Here is a 14,015-nt window from a genome sequence, read left to right as displayed (position 1 = left end):
ATAGTCAAAATACTTTCACTACCATTTTGGAGAAAATATATTCATGATTGTGTGAAAGTAAAACAAACACAAGAAGGATTTGTTTCTTGCTAATTTGAAGATCCATTACTTAATCAATAAATTAGCCAACTAATCACTAAACATACATCTAAACGCATGAATAAAGACATATGGATAGATAAGATGTTGAAATGGAAAATACTTTCATAAAGATTCAAACACAAGTTCTTGATGTTCTTCAAAATCAACCAAATATTCAAAGATTGCTTCCAATATCAACCAATATTAACTTAGACTTACATGCATAAGTTTAAGCAAAACAAAAAGAGTTTAGAAATACCAGACATTAATCAAGTGAAACAAGATGAAAATGCCAATTTTCAAGTGTTCTTCATGCTCCAAAAGATCCAAAGTGCAAAGAAAATTACCGAAAATTCGGATCCCAAAAGTGTCAAAAGAAGCTCTCCAACCTTCCGCAAATAGTAGCAAACATGTGAAATCTTGGAACTGCCCTTGCAGAGGCTACGCGAGCCGCATGCACCCACGTAGGTAAGCCGCATGCTGATCAAGTTTTTTGGGCCTTTTTGCTTCTTATGTCTGCACTGCCTTGGCTCACTAGACCAATTCTTCTCCAATAGATTATAGCCCATTATTCTTCAAGTTTTCTTCAAATTCGGACCAATTCACCTTCTCTTATTCATCCAAAGCTCGAATACCTGCTCGATCAATCAAATATGTAAGCTTAAATATTACTTCCTTCTTCTTTTATGTTCATGGCCCATTTTTTCTTCAATATTCCATTCATGAACTAGCCTATTTTTTGCATCATCTCCACAAGTGTCACCAAGCCCTAGATTCCTTAATCCTCAACTCCAATGGATTCCTGCAATCCCTGAACATCTCCGCTCCATGCTAGTCTTCTAAAAATATGAAATTATACTCAAAGAGTAGAAAGTTTCCGATATAGACAAAAATTAAGAAAAAGGAAAATATGCATGACGATTAATTAAAAATGAAATGAAAAATGCTAAAATAACTTATAAAAAGAAGTAAATAAATTGAACCTATCATTTTTCTCTTAAGACTGTAGATATCGAATATTTTTGTGAGGTGTCGAATGTCATAGTTAGTTTCGATAGTTTGCAATGTTATTACAAGGGCACTTTATGTATCGAAGATTTCAGTGTCTAGTCCCTTGTATTTTTTTGTTTTCTTTCATGTTCCCTATAAATATGGGAAGTGTACTAGAGATAGATAAGAACTTTCGTGTAATTGCCTAAAACTTTATGTACTCACTGAAAACATAATTGAGCCAAACAGATATTATTTAGATCTTGTGTTCATCGTTCATACTTTACTCTGATCTCGTAATTCATACTCGATTTCATTACAACTACATTTGGTATCAGAGCAGGATTCATACAGAATTGTTCTGATTTTCTGAGTTTTGCAAAAGTTGTGAGTCTCATTCTAGATTTCAATTTTCCGCTCTTTTGCTTCAGAAAATCATCTTAGATCTTCTGTTGTGAGTCGATTCTGCATGCTACGATCAGTGGTCTAATCGTATGGAGGATTACTTGAACGGAACTTTGGAAGTGTATTATCGGTGATGTTCGTCCACCTCCTGTTGTTCAGAGTATTGAAACTTCTTCCAACAATCAAAATGTCAAAGAACAAACTGAAAGATTGTTGAAGAACGAGAAGAAGTGTATGAGAGAACTCAGAGGTGCTCTACCTCCTGTTGTTTACAATTACGTTCGTAGCTGTAAAACTGCTAAGGAAATTAGGGATACTTTGAAGGAAAAGTATCAAGGAAGTGAAAAGACAAAAATCAATTATGTGAAACATTGTCTGGTGGAATTAAGAGAATTTAAACCAAAAGATGGTGAATCCATTTAATTGTATTATGATCTTCTGAATGAGCTCATACACAAGTGCAATCGATATGGGATCACTAGGTCAACAATGGAGTTTAATCTCACATTCATAATGGGGCTTCGCACAGAGTGGCGAAATGTTAGTCTAATGGTGAAGACTCAACAAAGCTTCGATTATTTCTCCTTGAATGATATTTACAATCTGTTGAAACTCATGAATCCGAAGTAAATGAATTAGCTGAAGAAGCGAAGATCAGTCTGGGTGGACCGCTTGCTTTGGTTTCGAAAGTTACTGGAAGGGAAGCTGAGAAAGAGGCTACAGAGAAGGAAGATTCGGATGATGAAGGTTTGATTGTAAACTCTGATGATGAGGCCATTGCATTTTACTCTAACAATCGAGTAAAGAATTTTTTCAAGAAGCCATTCAATGCAAAGTCAAAAACAAGTGATATGAAGGGAAGTTTTACTGGAAAATTTGGGAGTGATGAGAAGAAGGTTGAGAAAAAGGAAGTTCGGGTTGAGGAAGAGAAGAAAGGGAAAACACTGAAAGGTGATGCTGAATTCGACTGCCATTAATACAATGGGGCGAATCATATGGCAAATGACTGTATGCTTCGGAAGCGTGATGAGAAGAAGAACAAGGTTAAAAACAAAGCCTATTATGCTGAGAAATTGGAAGAGGTGCGTGCTAAGGCAAAGGGATTGTCTTTGGTGGCCAAAGGTGTGGATGGAGAAGATGGTACATACCAGATTTGGTCATCTGGTTCTGACGACGACGAGATGTGAAACCGTACACACGGGGCTATGTTCGCGAAGTATGAGGAAGAAGAGGAAGAGAAAATAACTGGGAAGTGCTTTGTTTCGACATCTTCACACAAATCACCAATGACTTCTCAGGTACGTTCTTTTTTACAATCTTTTAATATTCCCTCTAGTGCATATGATTCGATTCTATCTGAGTTTGATGCAGCTATTACTTACGTTAACAATTTACTTATTTCTGCTAGTAATGATGCTAAGAAGTCGAACACACAACTCTTAGAAACTCAGAGGATGTTGGATTCGAAGAAAGTGAAAATAGAATACTTAGATATGCAAATAACAAATTTGATGTGTGATAGGGATAGTTTAAGAGCAGATGTTAAAATGTTGTTAAAACAAAGAAATATATAGTGTAACTCTGCAAAAAGATTATATGGTAAATTGACAGCTTTGCATCATTCTTCGGATATTAGCAAAGAACAACATAGGAAACTTTTGCCCTTTTTAGCATTCGAAAGGGAGAAAATTTAGGATAGATAGGCAGAATACCCCTTCGATATAAGTTTACGAGTTTTTAGGAAAAAGATTTTTTTTAGATTTGAAGTCTTTCTTACCGAAGACATAAATAGGATTCTTCTCTTCAATAGGGATACGTACCATCTTTTCGTAACACAAGAGTTCTTTGCGGTTCTTCGACAACCAATTCATGCCAAGAATAATTTCAAAGTTGGGCAAAGAGATAGGAAATCAGGTTAGCAAGAAAACTATAACCTTTAATTTCTATGACACAATCTCTATAGACTTTATCAGCAAGTAATGATAGACTTCCCACGATATCGGTCACAGCGTTCGGGTCCTCGCGTGCCTCCTCTGCGATAATCTGGTATGCATGGTGTTTAGCTTTTGGCACCTCCTCCTTTTTAGTTGAAGTACTCATTGGTTGTTGAACGGAAGCTTGATTTCCTACCATCTAGCTAAAAAGAGTAGGGCAGAAACGCTTTCTGTGGCCGGTAGCACCACAAGCATAGTATATAACATTCTTCCTCGGGAAAATGGGCTTCACGTTACCCTTTTCTCCGCATCCATAGCAAATCATTGGTGCTTTTCTGTTCTTCATTGACCCTGGTGATTCTTTCCACATTTTTGACACGATGGTGACTGAAAAGAAAAAGATTGTGACCTACCGCGGTCACAAAAGGTATTATGAGATTGTACTTGTCTGCAAGAATCAGATCGAGCAAATTGAGCTGATGGAAAGAAAACAGAGACAGATTAATCAACACGTGGATGCTTCAGAACAGAAAGAGTAGCACCATGTATTTCTAAGTCATGATCACGCTTTCGGGCATACTCAACAAATTTGCCAAATGATAGAATATTTCGATTAATTACGAATTCACGGATTTCATACCATAATCCTTCCAGGAATAACTAAATTTTCATCGTCTTCATAACAGGTAACATCTCTAGCTAATGGTTGCTCAATCCTTTAATGAAGATCGTTATATTTCTATCGACTACCTTGACCATCTCCTTCTTCAATTCTCTGACTGAAATTTCATCACTACACGAGACATGGTCTCTAAACCAATCAATTCACTTCGCAGAGTTATTTTAATCGGAGTCGATTCATTATGAAAACTAAGTTCTGAATGAAAATCATCTTCTTAGTCATCACCGAAATGAAGGTAATGACATACTCGAACAAAAACGGAATCAATTTGTAGTTTTTTGGTAACCTTGTGACCTTCCCTGATCCAAGTGTGAGTCCTATGCTTCCAGTAGTATAGGCCTCTACTACTATTCACACCTACTCATACTCGTCCCAAGTATTGTCTCGCAGTTCCCAAGTCACCATTCAAAAGTTTTCAGAAAACAACTTTTCACAGCTGAGTGTGTTCAAACAAGTACATAGTACAATTCGACTCAACTAGGGATTTCACATTTCTATCAAACATAACTTGGATTTCTTAAATTCATTTTTTTTCTAGAATTCCTTTATGCATAAGCTCGATCTAACATATCCTAATATTTTTCCTAAGTCGAAAGGAATTTCACTTCCATATTCTTCACATAAATTCTTTCTCGGATAGTGTCTACTCTGCAAGACACACTATACCAGAATTTATTCTAGAAGTGTGGAGATAAACGATTTCCAACTACCTGTATCATCTTCTATCTCATGCAAGTCATTATGCATATTTGTTCATTTCATTATCCTTCTATGACATCGTCATTCCTGTATATGAGTAAGTCTTCTTCTCATGGTTGTATCTTTTAAGTCTTCTTCTTAGGAGTCTATCCAAACAAATTCGCATTATAGTTGCATCTCAGCATGTTCTACTAGCTTCAACTTGGTTCTATGTCATTCCTAACCTCAACATCTCTTCTCATACAATACTATGAATGTATATCTTCTTCAACTAAGTACTCTACCTTACTCTAACAAGTTAGTCACTCAGCCTTTTCACAATCAAATAACCTATTTCACCATCCTAATCATGTATGTTAAAGTCGACTTAACACACAATGGAACTTTCATAAGGATGTGATAGAAGTCAATCGTCACTCAGTATTATTAAATACTAAGTCTGAACATCCAGTATAGGGGTTACTACTTGAACTATATGCTACATCAAAATGTTTAGGCAAAGTCTTGGCCTATTAAGTCTGAAAACTTCATTAGCCTTTCCTTTGATCTTCATTTAATTCTTCTAAATCTTGCACAACATCAATTGCGATACTGTCGAAGTATTGATCACCATCTTCAGTTTTTCTGACTCTATAAACAATCACTGCTTCAATCTGGACAGTGGTGAAACAACTTTATAGATTGCACCAACACATTTATCTCGTCCAAATATGTTTCAAACGCACATCATTCTTCCAAAGATGTTATTATTTCACTAAACATAGTTTGAATGTACAACACCACTCTATAGGTATTAATACACTATTTACGATATTACTTGTTAAATATTATTTTACGATATCCCTCGAACGTTTATCTATAAAATTATCGGAGTCGACTATCATAAGTCGTTTTATTACTTCGAAAAGTTTCATATCAGTTCTAATATAGAAATTTTTAAATCTGGAATATATAAAATTTCCTCTTCCATACTATGGTCGGCAAAAGACCTTAAACTTTCTCAAGTAATAGCAATATAAATAAGCAACCTAAGGCACGCTATATTCATTTATCATTTAGCACATATTAGAATATAAGACATATCTCCTCTAATATTCTAGTGCTTGTCCATTTAGGTATTCAACCTAAAATATATTAGGCACATATCGTACCATCATCCCTTAGCAATCCATGTTTAAGTCTAGAAATTCTCAAAATTCCTAGTTTACTTAAACTAATTCTATAAAAATGTTGAAGTAACTTAATATTTCAAAATACTAGGGTTTATCACTTCCCAATACCCCACTTAAATCTTTCCTATGGTTTGTATCCATATACTTACAAATGACTCCGTTCATATATTGAACGTTAGACAGTTTAAGTCTAAATACCAATCCGTGATATTAAGTTCGCTTAAACTGGTGCTCTGATACCATGATTGAAAGACCCTAACCTTCGTACTAAAGACATTGTCACTCCAAAACATGCTACATGCATATTTATAAATAATATTTTACATTGATAGTGTGATTACAAAAGACTGGATACAAACCGACTAAGTTTTAGTATATTACGTAACTACCCAGGATATTATAATTTCTTATACAAACATAAACGCAAATAAAAAAGTAATAGTATAAAATATTCTAAATCTTCCAACAGTATATGACTATAATGGATTCTCATTACCTGCAATTATTAAACACTGAGAGGGGTAAGCGGTGACGCTTAGTGACTTCAATAATAGATACAATATAACGCTATGCCATATACATATCAATATGACAGAAGCAAAGAGGTACAAAGAACAACAAAGGCAGATGAGTATCATATGACATGCTTTCCATATCAATGAATAATCTAATTCAAATCTATACAATCAATAAGACTTTTGCCCATATGGCATGGAAAAAAAATAACCAATTTCTGAATAAACATTTTGGCTAGCAAATTATAGGCTTTCAGCCCTGCCTAGCCTTCTGCCAATGCCATAATGGTAGAATTCATTCTCTTACGATACATGCTCTACACGGCCAGAGGCTACATACCTGTACCCAAGTGATGCTTATGCCATACACTTCGTGGTCTAAGGTATAACTCATTATCATAATAACACGGGAAAGCACATTGAACATATAACACATAACATACAATTGTTCCTATATATTGAACTCACTGTGAAATAACTGGGGATTAATTTGGTCAGCACTTCGGCTCTAAATATGACTTTCTGCGATGAAACTGGGGATTTTAGTTGAAAACCGGCCTTACACGGGCAGAGTTTCGACTTGAAAATATAAGTTTCTCAGGAACTTCGGGGCGTCGGGACTTGCTTTGGGTGTCGAGGATGATACCGAGGTTTCATGGGGGTTAAAAGTGGGCTAAAGAAGGTTTAGAGAGTGAGAGATATCAGAATTAGCAAACAAATCCCGAAGGCTTCGTTTTCTATTTATAAGGTGAAATTTTGAGATTCACGACGTGAAGCATGCTTGTTCACGTCGTGAGGTTTGATCCCGGTCATCCCCTAGGCTTTCCGTGTGTCCTCTAGGCTCGAAACGTGTCGTTCACTGAGTTCACGTCGTGAATACAGTCAAAATCTCGAAGTTTGTGCTCCGAACTTCAAAAATCCATATCTTTCGTATACGAGCTCCGTTTTTGATGTTCTTTATATCCACGCGTAGGTGAGATTATGCTCTACATATTTAATTTAAACTCCGTCGGCTAATTTTGACTTTATTTTTAATATTATATTAATATTATATTTTTAACGGGCCGAGACAGGAAAAGTCCGTTAAAACTTCATAACTTCTTCATCCGACGTCCGTTTTCGTCTGTCTTTTTACCGTTGTACTACTATTGACGAGACCTTCGATTCTTGTTTAGGTTGCGTCGGCTTAAAATCACTCGATCTTTATTGATAGTTTTTAGCTGTCTACCACTATATCCAGAAACTTAGAAAAATCATAACTTCCTCATACGAAGTCAGATTTGGGCGTTCTTTTTATGAAAATTCTCGGTTTAACAAATACTACGACTTTCATTTAGATCACCAAGGCTAAAAAGTAGTTTATAAAAAACTCACTTTTTATGTCATTCGGCGCCGTGCCGGTTCTGTCGCGAAACTTCGATTGGTTATAACTTCTTCGTTATAACTCGAATTTCGATGAGGTTTTCGCATAAATGTTTCTAACGAGATTCTATACAACTTTCAATAATAAAATTTTACTTATTTCAAATTTTATATTTTCGTTAAATTTCAATATTATATTGGAATCTCATAAGACTTCCAATATTTTCCGATTGATTCTAAACATAGTTTTACTTCATTTCTAGTAAAAACCATATGTTAGAACTCAATACTCAAATTTCATATAATATTTCATAATATTATTCACTTTTGAAATTACATAACACGATAACTGAACGTGTATGTTACAAATAGGCACTCTTGGTCAATCGATCCACTATCACCCAAATTGCATCATGCCCCTTAGACGTCCGAGGTAGCTTGGTAATGAAATCCATATTAATATGTTCCCACTTCCACATGGGAACCTCCAGTGGCTACAACTTGCCATGCGGTCTCTGGTGTTCGACCTTAACCATCCGACAAGTCAAGCACCTCTCAACATACCACGCTATCTCCCTCTTCATACACGACCACCAGTAGCTAATTCTTGGCTCCGAGGTGTACTGAAAACCTAGACTTGTGTGCCCCCTTCAGCACCGTCTGTCTGGCCCCTCTAAAGCCTAGCACCCAAACTCGTCCATACCGGGTTAATAATTCGCGACTGTCAGTAGAAAACTTGTCAATTTCGCCCCTGAGTCTCTCCTGCTTCCAATTTTACTCCTTGACACCCTCGGCCTGAGCCTCTCTGATCAAATCCAAAAATGGCGAATCAATCGAAATCTTCATACACAGACCTCCAGTCGCAGAACTAGCCGCCTTGCGGCTCAAAGAATCAGCCACCATATTGGCTTTCCCTTGATGATACAGGATCTCACAGTCATAATCCTTGACCACATCTAGCCACCTACGCTGTCTCATGTTCAGATTCGGATGATCCATAAGATATCGCAAACTCTTGTGATCCATGTAGATAGTACATCGGAACCCATACAAGTAGGGCCGCCAAATCTTGCGAACAAACACTACTGCCCCCAACTCCAGATCATGAGTCGAATAATGGACTTCATGCAGCTTCAACTACCGTAAAGCATAAGCAATAACTCTCCCACGCTGCATGAGCACTGCGCCCAAACTCATGATGGATGCGTCACAAAACACCTCAAAACCCTCAACACCCTCGGGGAGGGTTAACACTGGGGACTCGTACAATCTTTGTCTCAGAGTCTCAAATGCCACCTGCTACTTAGGGCTGCACCGAAAATCCATGCCCTTCATCGTCAGACGAGTGAGGAGTACTGCAACCTTGGAGAAATCCTGAATAAATCTCTGATAATATCCTGCTAAACCCAAGAAACTCTTGACATCTGAGAGAGACTTCGGAACCTCCCACTGCATCACAGCCTCAATCGTGGCCGGCTCGACCAAAATCTCGTTTTAGTTAACGATATGTTCCAGGAACTGGACCTTGATGGGTTTTGAGCACTACAACATTCCTATGGTGTACATGCAACCCTAATGCTTTGGATCTAGGTTTTTTTTCAAGTTATACATGCAAATAATCACCCAAAGCATAAACCCTAAGACTAGCGTACCAATTTCGAAATTCATATGTAAAATAGGGTTAAGAACATTACCTTACTTGTTATGTAGCAATAATAAGAACTCCTTGACCTTTGAAAGCTTAGTGCCCAAAGTGTTGCACCTCTAATGGAGTCACAAACACTCAATGCAAAGGAAGACTTGGAGAGGGAATGATTTCGGCTAGGGTTTCTCACAAAACTCATAGGTGGCCGAAAATCCTTATGTTAGGAGGGTTTATATAATTGAGGCTATTAGGGTTTTCACGTGGAAACCCTAATTCTTTTGCTTAGGCCGTAAGCAATCCATGAACCCCCATATGACAGGGCCTTGGACGAAAACTCTATGGGCTTTCCATAGATTTTCGTCCACCCCATATCAATAAGGTCCATTAGCCCAAACTATAATTATTACTTATTTACATAATCAGTCCCTCCATTATTAATCAATTCCTTTAACCCCAAAATTAATACTAGATTAATTACTAATTAATAATATGATTTCCAAATAATATATTAATCATATAATATATTAATAAAATCATCCTGAGTACAAATTTATTATTCATATAATAAATCCTACTCTTTCTCTCCACTTGTCATCCTATCAAATTGCATGAGTGAAGGAAACCCAAAAGGACCATGCTCATAATCAAATCAAGTACATACCAAAAATAGTTATGGGCTTAGACACCTAATCCAACAGTCTCCCACTTGGATAAGTCTAATAACTATTATTGCAAGTACGACTTTAAAATCCGATTAGCAATCTGATATGTGCATATGTAGCTATATATTTAGTATAATTTTTCATCATTTATTAGCCAATTATTTACATATTATGGACAAAGGTACTTAATAGTGTTCAAATTGTATTTTCAGTCCAAAAGATATGCTCGGAAGCAAAAGGAAGCAGGAGAAGCGGTTAGAAGTTCGGGAGTTGGAACAACGAAGAAAAATGCCAAAAACAAGAAGAACTCGGTGAGTCAAAGCCTGACTTGACGAGTTGAATTGAAGATTCGCGAAGCTATAGAAGTCCTTGCCGTACACGGATTTTTAATGAGGTACTCGTCGAGTCGGTCACTGGACTCGACGAGTCATCTCTGTTTCCAGAAAAATATAAATATGGACTTTGGAACCCTAAGAGGCTCAATTTGCGACTGAAGGCACTGCTAGATCGAGAGAAGCTGAGGAATCAACCCTAAGTTCGATTTTGAAGAGGATTAAGGCAAATTCTAATTCATCCTTAGTTAAGCTTTTGATTGAATCATGTCTAGACTAATTGAATTCGTTTTTGAGTTTGTTTTTACTACAATTATGAGCTAAAAACTTTTGTCTTCTGTCTAGGGTAGATGATTTTATGAATATGGATTGGTTTTATGGTTAGAATGAATTTTAATTGGTGATATTGTTTTGCTAAGCTTGTTAAAAAACCTTATAGATTAATGACAACTATATTTTGTTAATAAATCAGTAATTAAGTTGTATGAACATTTCTTAGTTATTAATTTCATATGATTTATGTAACCACATAGTTATATGTCTAGGAATAACGAATGTGAAACTAGAATTAACTAGAAGATAGGTAAATTAATACGTGAGCTTGTGTGATACACCATCAACAAGAGGTTAATTGAATCACCAATTCAATTAACCATTGCAAGTCTTACTTAACCCGAATTAATTAACTAGGGAACTTATTAATTTAGACAACTGGCCACTGCTTGAGTTAATCTGTTTTCTAAGGATTAGCAATAACAAACGTGAACCTAATCATCTCAATCGGTAGCCAATGAAAAGTTAATTCGAAATATTTACCATAAAATCAACCATAGGATCAAATGACTCGAACCTAGACAGATGTCCTTTTTATCATTGAAATTAGTTGCAATTTAATTGTTAGCTGCTTAGTTAAGTGTTAGTTAAGTTTTAGTTAAGTTTCTAGTCTTGCAAAAGTACTAGAGAAAACCCTTCCTTTTATTATTTTCTTTTTAGATAATTCTAGTAGTTAGTTTAATTTGCCGTTCCATGTGTTCGATACCCTGCTTGCTTAATTATACCACCAATTGACAGGTACACTGCCTTTTGTGTGTTAAATTTATATTTAAAAAGTAGGATTAAAATTAGTTGGTTTTACACACATCAAGTTTTTGGCGCCGTTGCCGGGGAACGGTTCAAAAATTAATTTTAATTTCTAGTATTATCGATCCTTTGTGTGAGATTAATCTTGCACAAAGTTACTGCTTTATTAATGTAGGTATTAGGTTTAGTCTTAATTTTATCTGATTTGTTAGAGTTTTTTTTTCAGTTTTAGCATTGGACTCGCCGAGTGCAATCGAAGCGACTCGACGAGTCCATCGTTGAAACTCAGTTTCGTTTTTATTTTATTTTTGTTCTTTTTACGCGTGTTTTTGTTTTGTTTACAGTTCGTTTATGACCAGAGGAGGAGGTACACCTTTGATCCCACCGCTTGAAGACCTGGAAGCGACCTTGAGGAAAAACAAAGGCAAGAACATAGGAGAAACCGCAACATCGACAAATTCACCATTGAAGAATCTAAAAGCTGTTTTTAGCAAGAAAAAGAGCAAGAAAGTAGGAGAATCCAGTTTCTCTTCAGTGGCGGACTAAGACCCGAATAAGGATGATATCGTTTACGAATCCGAAAAAGAAGAAAGCGAATCCGAAGAAGGAAGCGATATAGAAGGCGAACTAGCAAACACCATGGCGAACATCGATAAAGTTCCCATGGGTGAATGGAAGAAAAGGATGCGTGACGACACCGGCCCGGGACTTGTGCAACCCGCAATTCCCGTAATTGCCACCTTTGAACTTAAAGGCCACATACTTGCTCAACTTAAGGAGATCCCATTCTACAGGAAAGATCACGAGGACGCATACAAGCATCTTGATGAAGTCAATGACATAGCCGACTACTTCAATGTCCCTAATGTGGCTCGTGACACTGTCTTACTACGTATTCTACCAGTCACATTTAAGGGAGCCACGAAAGATTGGCTTAAATCACTCCCTCCAGGATCTATTACCACATGGGCCCAGATGAAAGAGGAATTCATTGATCAATTATGTCCTCCCTCAAAGATAGCCAAACTGAAGAAAACAATAGCTAATTTTGAGCAACAAGCTGGCAAGTCACTATATGAGGCGTGGGAAAGGTACAAAAGCTTACTAAGGAACTGCCCACATCACGATCTAAACAGCTAACAAGAAGTCTCCATTTTCTATGATGGAATGAATGTGACAACTAGGCAACTCCTTGATTCGCAAGGACCACTCACAAAGAAACCAACTCTAGTGATAAAGGATCTAATTTAAGAATTCTCTAAGCACTCTAAAGAATATCACAATCCAAGAAATGACTTGACTCGAGGGGCGGTGAACTCAGTTAGTGATAACATGGCAGAAATGATGGCTAAACTAGAAGGTTTGGATCGAAGAATTACTAAGATGGACCAATCCATCCATGCTATAAGGGTTGGTTGTGAGAATTGTAGAGGGCCTCATCTCACTAGAGACTGTGATTTGGACGAGAACGGGAATCGGAAAGCACAAGTGTGCTACTCAATTGGTGATAGGTACGATGAAAATTGGCGAAAACCCAAGAAGGAATGGCTCTCGTATGATGAGTACAAAAAGGCAAAGGAAGAGAAGTATAAGCAAAAAGAAAGAGGTTTTTATCAAAAAGAGGAACCGGTGCTAGAGAAGAAGTCTGATTTGGAGGATATGTTCACAAGATTTGTAGCCACGTCTGAAAAGAGGCATAATGATACAGATGCTGAAATGAAAGAGCGACGAAATATGCTTAGAGAACATCAAGCCATGATGAAGGATCAGCAAAATATGCTTAGAAATCAACAAGCATCTATTCATAACATTGAAAAGCAGCTGGGGCAACTTGCATAACAAATAACCCAAAGAGCACCCGGTGAACTTCCTAGCAAAACCGAGCAAAATCCAAGAATGGCACATGTGAATGTAATAACAACAGATTCTGAGCCAATTTTCACTCCTCTGACCTCTATCCAGGAGAAACCCAACAAGGTGCGACCAGAAGAAGAAATTAACTGGAATTCGAGTCAACCCGACTCGACTCACCGAGTCGCTAACATGGACTCTACGAGTCGAAGACCTGATAACGAAAAATGCTCTATCCTGAAACCTTATAGACCCTCTTTGCCATTTTCAAGCCGAGCCATGCTTGATGCGCAGATTCAAGAATATAGGAGGTTTATGGAGCACATAAAGGCACTCCAAGTAAATATTCCGTTTGTTGAAACGATATTACAAACACCGAAATATGGTAGTTTACTTAAAAACCTCTTTACCACTAGAAGAAATGTAGAAGAAGTTGTTGAAATAGTGCTGAGTGAACTGCCAGAAAAGAGGGGCGATCTGGGAAGCATCACCGTACGTTGTCAATTTGGGAACATAATGAGCACACGAGCATTGACGGATTCGGGTGCAAGTATTAATATTATGCCATATTCCTTCTTCCAAAAGTTAAATCTTTCGGTCCCAAG

At 37.0% G+C, this 14,015-nt stretch overlaps 1 non-coding gene across 1 annotated transcript; it reads right to left on the bottom strand.

The window, feature by feature from the left end:
* Positions 1-12,582: 12,582 nt before the first annotated feature.
* LOC145161778 (small nucleolar RNA R71) lies at positions 12,583-12,689 on the bottom strand. The gene has a single exon (XR_013738652.1). It is a non-coding gene; the product is annotated as a small nucleolar RNA R71 (small nucleolar RNA).
* Between the last annotated feature and the right edge of the window lie 1,326 nt (positions 12,690-14,015).

This window comes from Lactuca virosa, chromosome 2 (assembly GCF_052849685.1).
Source record: "Lactuca virosa cultivar CGN04683 chromosome 2, Lactuca_virosa_CGN04683_v6, whole genome shotgun sequence".
Classification (NCBI taxonomy): domain Eukaryota; kingdom Viridiplantae; phylum Streptophyta; class Magnoliopsida; order Asterales; family Asteraceae; genus Lactuca; species Lactuca virosa.
The sequence above is the reverse complement of the archived record's forward strand: the minus strand, read 5'-3'. Positions and strand labels throughout refer to the sequence as shown.